Raw genomic sequence first — 9933 nt, 5'->3', positions numbered from 1 at the left:
CACAAAACATACCTCAGCAGATATAAGATTGAAATAATTCCATGTACCCTATCAGATCACCACAGACTAAGGATGGTCTTCAGTAATAACAAAAACAACAGAAAGCCCACATACACATGGAAACTGAACCACATTCTACTCAATGGTGACTTGGTCAAGGATGAAATAAAGAAAGAAATTAAAGAGGTTTTTTTTTAGAATTTAATGAAAACAAAGGCACCACATACCCAAACTTATGGAACACAATAAAAGCAGTACTAAGAGGAAAACTCAGAGGTCTGAGTACCTCCAAAAAGAAACTGGAAATAACATACACAAACAGCTTAACAGCACAGCTGAAGGCTCTAGAACAAAAAGAAGGAAATACACCCATGATGAGTAGACATCACGAAATAATCAAACTCTCATACTAAGTGAGGTAACCCAGACTCAAAAGGTGAATCATGGTATGCACTCACTAATAAGTGAATATTAACCTAGAAAACTGGAATACCCAAAACCTAATCCACACATCAAATGAGGTACAAGAAGAAAGGAGGAGTGGCCCCTTGTTCTGGAAAGACTCAGTGAAGCAGTATTCGGCAAAACCAGAATGGGGAAGTGGGAAGGGGTGGGTGGGAGGACAGGGGAAGAGAAGGGGGCTTACGGGACTTTCGGGGAGTGGGGGGCTAGAAAAGGGGAAATCATTTGAAATGTAAATAAATTATATCGAATAAAAAAAATAAAAAAAAAAGAAATAATCAAACTCAGGTATGAAATCAACCAAGTAGAATCAAAAAGGACTATACAAAGAATCAACCAAACCAGGTGCTGGTTCTTTGAAAAAAAAAACAAAACAACAAGATAGATAAACTCTTAGCCAAACTAACCAGAGGGCACAGAGACTGTACCAAAATCAGTAAAATCAGAAATGAAAAGGGAAGCATAACAATGGACAGTGAGGAAATCCAAAAATATCATCAGATCCTACTACAAAAGGCTATACTCAAGAAAAGTGGAAAGTCTAGAGGAAATGGGAAATTTTTTAGACTGATACCAGGTACCAAAGTTAAATCAGGTTCACATAAATGATCTAACCAATCCCATAACCCCTAAAGAAATAGAAACAGTCATTAATACTCTCCCAACGATAAAAATCCCAAGGCCAGATGGGTTCAATGCAGAGTTTTATCAGTCCTTCAAAGAAGAGCTAATACCAATACTCTTCAAACTATTTCACAAAATAGAAACATATGGAACACTACCCAATTTGCTTTATGAAACCACAATCACTCTGGTAACTAAACCACACAAAGACTGAACAAAGAAAGAGAACTTTTGACCAATTTCCCTTATGAATATTGATGTGAAAATACTCTATAAAATTCTTGCCAACAGAATTGAAGAGTTCCCAGGTACTAAATCACCAATCAAAGAGTACACATGGAGGGACCTACAGCTCCAGCTACATATGTAGCAGAAAATGACCATTTCAGGCATCAATGAGAGGAGAGGCCATTGGTCCTGTGATGGCTTGATTCCCCAGAATAGGGGGCGGTAATTGGGGGTGGGGATAAGCAGGGACAGGGGGGATGCAATAAGGGGTTTTTGGAGAGGTAATGCAGAAAGGGGATACCGTTTGAAATGTATATAAAGCAAATATCTAATAAAAAGAAATAAAAATAAGATAAAAACACTATATGATGTAAATTCTTTTATAATTTCTTTAACACATTACAACAGAATTTTTATGGGAAGATATTTTCATAACAAGAAATTAAAAGTTATCTAATATACTTCACTGTCATAGAATATTTACTTGTACAAACCAAGGGAAACAAGATGCTCTTTTCCATTTTGACAAAACTCCTAATTTCCACATTGATTTCTAAAAAGAGAAGTAGACTTTCTTTTCACATGAATATAGATTTTTGAGTCTGAGAGCTGGCTTATTTGCTTACTTGTTAGAATTGTGTGAAACTTGTTGGTATCACTTGTGTGTACTTTATAATAGCTTGTTTGGTATAGTCCCTTTATCTTAGCCAATTTTCTGAAGAGATCATGTTCATTTACTGATTAATAATATTAGAAAACATGTCAAAGTTAGAAATACCTGGATGTCTTAAAGTCCCTAGTGAAAGAATTATTTCTCAAAGAGTTGTGTGAAATGAAATCACATATACAGATAAGGGCTGATACAGTAGATACCCCGAATGTATTAATTTTGGACATTAATATTAATGAAACTGCATCCTATCTTCTTGCCTATTGTATGCCTAAAGTTTTTTAGAAAACAGTTTCCTGAAAGCATTTCTGTTCATAGGCCTCTTTGTACATGGACTTCTGCAGTCTTAGCTGGATTTAAGAGAAATAGAGATTTTTGATAGTCTGTTTTAATTATTTAAACATTCTTCTCCATTGAGACTTCAGTAAAGAGCCATTTCCCAACATAAGAAATTTGTAAGGTGAGGGAAAAGTTTATACTTAGAGATTTCTTTCAAGATACCTTGATGGAATTTTCCTATTAATGATTTTAGCCAACTGCCAGAACAAATTGTTTCTCTTTTGTTCATATTATCATAATGTTTTAGTTCCCTTAGGAAAGTTTTGTTTAATTCTATGTTTACATGTTAATGAACTCTGCATTGGAGTTGATTCCTTGGGGATATTCCCTTCAGAGAATCTTAAATCTATGTGGGCACCAACCTCTTAGAGATCTCAGACTCTCACCAAGTTTGGTGTGGCTCTCAGGGACCCATGTAAATTGTAGTGGCTTCTGAACTGACTTTGCACTTTATCACAAGCCTCAGGATTTCAATTACTCTTTGAGGTCAAAGGCCCTCAGAGGTCAAATAGTTATGTTTCTTTTTCAGACTTCAGAAAGTCCAGTGGGTGAATTCAGCTCTGAATTAAGATCTTAGAAATCCCAAGAATATAAGTATGTTTATTTTTATGATGTTTAATTCTTTTTATAAATTAAATCAACATTCTTTACATTGTGGGTAGAAATAAAGGTGTGGTCTTGAAGAAAGGAAGACAGAGTATAGATACAAAATGCTCAGATTCTATTTCCCAGGTTCCTCTGCTCCATTTCAAAGAATAGATACAGAAGTTTTTAAAACTGCTTTTCTGTCACTTTTGCTTAGACAAAAGAACCATTGATATTACTAGATGGATTGTTTCCAACAAATAGTGCCCATAAAAGCTCCAAAAACAAGTTAAAATGACTGATGCACAGTTTAATAAAGTCATTATTAATTAACTTGTATTTAACATTGTTATTGATCACACAGTAGCTGAATTTCAACTTATTTTACTCCAGTTCATTTTCTCTTGATAGTTGGAAACTGACTTGCCTGCAATTCTGTAGCAAATAACCATGAACTTTATTATTCTAGGTAAATATGGAGGTTCATGTTTTTCATGTCAGTTACTCATAAGGCTGAGATAGGAGGCTTATTTTTACCAGCATGGGCAATATAACAAGCTCTTGTCTCAAAAAGGGCTACAATCTCCACTTGGATATGGTACTGAAATTCATTTATTTGCTTAATAAGCATTCATGCCCACTCTGTAGGTACCAGTAACTTAAGTAATGAGAAAAAACACTCAACAGATGACCAAAAATTAGTTTTTGTTTCTTCCTTTAAGACATTTAATCATATCACCAACATTTCAATTGGGGTGTGATAACTGAGGGAGTATTCATACTCCTTTGATGAAATCTAAAATATACCTGGATAGAATAAACAATGAAATTCACTGCAGAAATATTTGTGCAGTTATTTTGGAAAATAATTCAGAATCCATTTCATTCAGTTACACTTAATTCTTGAAAAATTTTCAGTCTTTATCTTACCTTGTGTTAGGAAAATAGGTTGATTTATGCTGTGTGATGGTTTATGTCTTCTTCATCAAACAATGACAGTTGATAAGCTATTTTCCTTTCTGCAAACACTACAATAAGCAGCAACATTTGACAGAAACATTTGACTCTGACCCTGTCACTTCAACATGAGGCATGCCACCATGCCTCAGTTTCTTCACTTCTGTATTTCTATATCACCCATGATCCATGTCATATCTAACCAACCATGTAGCTGTTGAATGACTACATGCTCACACGATTTTTATAAGTTTGGAACTATTATTTTTAACAGTCTTTAGAATTGGGCTCTCTATTAGGGGCACTACATTTCAGGATGGTCTGGCCTCAATGTCTTATTTTTCGTGTTGCACAGAAAGGGCTCCTCATCAAATTGATAGTAATGGTTAAAGGCAAGCTGATGTAAAGCAGAAAGGAAGTGTTCTAACTCCCATCTCTCTCTTTCCCTTCCCTCTCTCTGCATGTCTTCTCTTTCCTCTTCTTAGTCTACTTCCACCTGTGGTATATGGAGGGACAGGCAAATTCTATGATGAAAATACTTCCTGAAGAGGATAACTAACTGGAGGGAGAACATGGTGCAAATCAGGACATAAGCTTTTCTTCAGTCCTGACCAACTCCAGACACACGTTTTCTTCTGAGTATTTATCATCTAACATTTTTGCAGGAAATTTGGACTATGGTAGGCAAGAGAGCAATAGCCTGTTTGTTGTTAATTTAAATAGCATGAAATTTACTTTCCTACCTTGGCAATTATGTTTTGTAATTCACCAAATATTTAATTTTATGTACAAGGAACCAAGGTGGGCTGAGTGAGACAAGAAGGAATTAATACTGTCACTGTTTCCAGGGACCTAAGTCCAGTTGAAATGCTGTGTAAGTATAGAGCTAAATGTATGATAATCAAGACATAAAGTGATCTGAGGATGCAAAAGGGTCATAACTGTAATAGTACTAATACAATAGCTTCTACATACAATTGTATATTTACATATATTTATAAATATATATACTTACATTAATATAATTATGAAATAATCATTTATATATTTGAAATATGCATGGAATAACTACTGCAGCCTCTCTTTGCATGTTGTATGCTTCAGGAATACATTTACAATGATAGTAGAAACTATGTTTAAAATATCTTAATTTAGAGTGAAATTGACCAAGGTTTGATTCCATTTCTATTATTACCTTTTATATGACTTTGGATTTATTAGTTAGTATTATCATTTTTATCTTATAGTGATAGCTTTTTAGCACACATGAAGAAATACCATTTTTTATATGAGATGGATGATGTGCTGATGTTATAACAAGGTTTATGGGAGACACATGTCATGGGATGGTGTGAATACACAGCTATCACACATATGACTCAAAAGGTGACCCAGAAATCCAATTTTAGTGAAAAAGAAAGTTTAAAATATATTGCCACAAGAAATAACCTATAGCTGGAAAATTTCTTTGCATGTTTTAATTTATAGAGAATTATTTTCCCCACTTTATTGAAAATAGGTTCTTTTCTTATACAATATATCCTGATTACAATTTCCCCATCCACTGCTTCTTCTAGTTCCTCTCCACTTTCCCTCCTATCCAGATGCATTTTTCTTCCTCTAATTAAAAAGAAGAGGAACAACAAAATAACAAAAACAAAATATAGCAAGATAAATAAAAAGACCATCACTTTGAAGTTGGACAAAGAAAACCAACAGAAGGTAAAGAGCCTGAGAGATGACACAAGATTCAGAGACCCACTCTTTCACACATTCAAATATCCAATAAAAACACTAAACTGGAATCAATAACATGTTAACAGAGGACCAGGTGCAAACCTGTGCAGGCCCTGTGCTTGTGACTTCAGTCTGTGTGAGTTCATAGGAGCTTTGCTCATTGATTTAGAGGGCTTTGTTCTCCTGGTGTCCTCCATCCTCTCTGGGTCTTACACTGCTTTTGCCTCTCTTCCTCCTGAGCTCTGAGAGGTGGAATTGCATGGGGATATCCTATTTAAAGCCAAGTGTTCCAAGGTCTGTTCACCTGTCTGTCTCCACTCTTCTACCTTTCTCTCTGCTTGCATAATGCCTGGATATTTATCTCCGTATTTGTTTCCATTTACTGGAGATATATTTTTTGATGATGGCCGAATAAGACACTGATATGTGAGTATAGCAGAATACCACTAGAAATTACTTCATCACTACATGTTTTAAAAAGACCAGCAGTATTTGGTTTTACCTTAGGTTTCTCTTCTACATAGCCTCTGGTTCTTAGTCTCCCTAACAGTGCCAGGTATGTGCTTCCATAACATAGAGCGGTCCTTAAGTCAAATCAGATTTTGGTTGACTACCTGCCAAGTGTGTGTCATCATTGTTCAAACATATTTTGCAGGCAAGATACCATTTTAGATCAAAGGGATTGTGGCTGGTGTGGTGTTTACATTTCTCTTTTAGTAGAATCAGAACCAAAGTGTTGATTTGAAGAAGAAATATATTAAATTCAGGTAGGTATTTTGGAGGAAGTGGAAAGTGTGCTCTATTGATTTCTATGGTTATTGTGATTTAATTATGCATATATAAAATTTTCATGAAATTTCTATTGAGGGAAGATTATTGAGACAGAATGAGGTAGAAAAGGAAGAATGGATTCACATTTTTTTACCTCAAAGTTTTCATTTTTGATAAAAGTTAAGTATGGATTCAACAGAATGATTTTTCCAAATAACACCACAAAATAATGTGCATGCACATGCAGTTTGAACTTTGAACTCTACAAAGAGATAAATTTGCCTTTGCCTTTTATTAAACAGTCTCACTTAATATTGCCAAGTTATCATGTTCTGATCTGTGAAATGGGCATATATATAAAATAATATATATATACATATGTGTGTGTGTGCGCATGTGTGTGTGTTCGTGTGTGTTTGTATGTGTGTATTTGTGTGTATCTTATTTTTATATCTTTATGTCTTTCTGTTTTATTGTTTCATTCTCCTTAATCATTAGGCAAAATTTCAGTTGTCTTCAATGGAGAACATCACAGAAGTGAGACAATTCATCCTGCTGGGGTTGACAGATGACCCCAATCTTCAGGTTCCTCTCCTCCTGATATTTTTCTTTATTTACCTTGCCACTCTGATTAGAAATGGAGGGATGATGGTCATAATTTTCTCAGACTCTCACTTCCACACTTCCATGTATTTCTTCCTCAGTAACCTGTCCTTTGTAGATCTGGGATACTCATCAGCTGTACCCTCCTATACCTCCCAAGATGGTGGCTGTACTTCATTCAGGGGACAAGGTAATCTATAATGGTTGTGTTGCTAAATTTTTCTTCTTTGTGGGGTTTGCCACTCTTGATTGCTATCTTATGGCCCCCATGGTTTATGACTGCCATGTAGCAGTGTGTAGGCCTCTTCATTACACCACCATCCTGAAAACAGGTGTGTTTTCACACACCTGACCATTGGTTCTTACACCTGTGGCTTCCTCAATGCCTAAATCCATGCTGCAGACACTTTTAAACTCACTTTTTGTTGTTCTAATAAGATCAATCATTTTTTCCTGTGACATTACCCCACTCCTGGCCCTTGCATTCTCCAGTACACACATCAGTAAGTTGTTTGTGTTTTTTGTTGTGGAATTCAATGTCTTTATCACTCTCTTGGTAATTTTCATCTTATACCTCTTCATATACATTGCTATTCAAAACATGAAGTCTTATGAAGGGCTTATTTCTCGACTTGTGCTTCCCACCTCACTTCTGTGTCTATCTTCTATGGCACAATCATCTTCGTGTACTTGCAGCCCAGTTCTGGTCAGTCTATGAACACAGACAAAATAGCATCTGTATTCTACACTGTAGTCATTCCCATGTTGAACCCCTTGATCTACAGCCTCAGGAACAGAGAAGTGAAAAGTGCTCTCTGGAAAATACTCAACAACATTTACCCTCAGTGTTTTAGTGTGAATAGGAAGTAGACAGGGAAGTAAGGGGTAGATCAGTTCCTGGGCAATTTCAACTTTTGAAGTCTGAAGAATTTCAGTTTCATCTTCCCCAAGAATAGTGGTCATTTCAGTTCCTAGGAAAAGGGGTAAAAAAGCAGTACTTGGAAATGTTTCTTTCTGGAAGATGATTATCTACTGTTGAACAGAAATAATCTAGGACATTTATATCTTTTATACATAAATATATTAATGATTTAGTTGAAAACAGATCAAAGAACAGACATAAATATTTTTTCTTCCTTGTTTTTATTGACAAGAAAAAATTACTATTAAATTTAGTATAAAGAATCACACCTTCAATTTTATTAATTTGTATTTTCTGGGGGTATTTTAGTATGTATGTGCACATATGTATGGGCATGCTTATGTATGTGTGGGCCAGAGATCAAATCTTTTTTTGATGAAATGTCTCTGATTAAACACAGAACCAACCAAATAGGATGGCAAGCTCAGGATCTGCGCATCTCTATTTCCTCAGTTTTGGAGTTACGGGCATATACTGCCTTGCCTACCTTTCATGTGGGTACTGGAAATCTGAACTCATGTCTTCATGCTTGTTTGGAAAACACTTTACTTACTGAGTCATCTCCACAACCCTGTCATTTTAATTTATCAATCAACTAGAATACACAGTATTATGCTTTGTATTGTTTTGGCCCACAATTTAGAAAGCTAAAGTTCCTTTTGTTAATAATAATTCTTTCAATTGTACATATTTATGGATTATATTACAATAAACTAAATCTATACAACAATAAAATCAGGCCAATTAGTATGCCTGTCTACTTATTCAACATTGTTTGATTAGTATTTAACTTTTTAATACCAAGTATCCTTTATAGTTTTGAATGAAGTTTCAGAGAGTGGAAGGGTTTGAACTAACAGTCAGATGATTTATGTTCAAATCTAAATGCCTGCTCTCTGTCTCCTCTCACTTTCCTATTTCTGCTTCCTAGTTGCATTTCTCTATATTCTCCATCTGCTTTTACTGATGTGCTGAGATAACTTTGGTAGTAAATAATAAGACACTTGGAATAATTGAACAGTTACAATAGATGAATTGCTTAAATTTTAACCTGAATACATACACCTTTCTTTGGAGAGTCTGGTCTACATTCTGTTCTTTTGGCTTCTGCCAAATATATTTACCAACATATGCAGAAGTTTTGAAAAAAAAGGTAATAATTCCCACGGCCAGGAGAAATTATGTTTATGTCCTGAATTGATTTATTATATTTCTCAGAAATATACATTTTGTCAAATGTAAATAAAAAAATATATCGAATAAAAAATGCCAAAAAAAGAAATACAAATGATAGTTTTCTAGAACTATGCTTTTGTTTTTATTATTTCAATAACTCCCCTCATGTCTGGATTTCTGTTACATTCTGGTATTTTTCAATTAGATGCTATAAGAATGAAAAAAATCTTCCTAGAAATTTATTTTTAAGGCAAGAGTGACTCAAATATGCACAGTGCAAACCCACCTTCATACCTTGTTCCATGAGCTAAATGATGCAATCAAATGTATCTGTATATATAGAAAGTGGTAATTAAGTTTTGCTCCTTACATATCAACTGCTTGAGGGTGTTTATAGATATAATTAATGTTATACAATGTATAGTCTAGAGAAATTTTGCTTTAACATGAGTCAGAGGCCCAGAATTCGGGTTGTTAGACAATGTGCTCTAGACAGGACAGCGAAAATGTACCCATGAACTCTTAATAGTATGGCTCTCTGATCAAGAGCAACATAATGATACTACTGATCAATAAGACTTATATATGTGTGACAATAATAATTGAAGACAACATCATATATTTTGGAGGAAAGCATGTAGGAGGAGTTGAAAGGGGAAGAGGAAGTAGTGGCAGTGATGGAGTTGAAGCACTCCTGTATGACATACTCAGGAAGTAAAACTATAAAAGGAAAATAAAAGAAAAAGTTGAAGCTAGAAAATATCATTCTGAGTGAGATAACTCAGACCCAAAAGGACAAGCATGGTGTGTTCTCACTAATAAGTGGAGAGTACCCAAGATAAAGACCACAGAACTCAAA

General features: G+C 34.9%; 1 non-coding gene and 1 pseudogene across 1 annotated transcript; one reads left to right on the top strand and one right to left on the bottom strand.

Annotated features, from left to right (window-relative positions):
- Nucleotides 1–5152: 5152 nt before the first annotated feature.
- LOC127676605 (small nucleolar RNA U13) lies at nt 5153–5253 on the bottom strand. Its single transcript, XR_007976061.1, has one exon. It is a non-coding gene; the product is annotated as a small nucleolar RNA U13 (small nucleolar RNA).
- Nucleotides 5254–6892: 1639 nt separating this feature from the next.
- LOC127666492 (olfactory receptor 1444-like) lies at nt 6893–7846 on the top strand (annotated as a pseudogene).
- Nucleotides 7847–9933: the final 2087 nt, after the last annotated feature.

The sequence above is a fragment of the Apodemus sylvaticus genome, chromosome 1 (assembly GCF_947179515.1).
Source record: "Apodemus sylvaticus chromosome 1, mApoSyl1.1, whole genome shotgun sequence".
Lineage (NCBI taxonomy): Eukaryota > Metazoa > Chordata > Mammalia > Rodentia > Muridae > Apodemus > Apodemus sylvaticus.
This window is presented reverse-complemented; position numbering and strand designations above follow the sequence as displayed.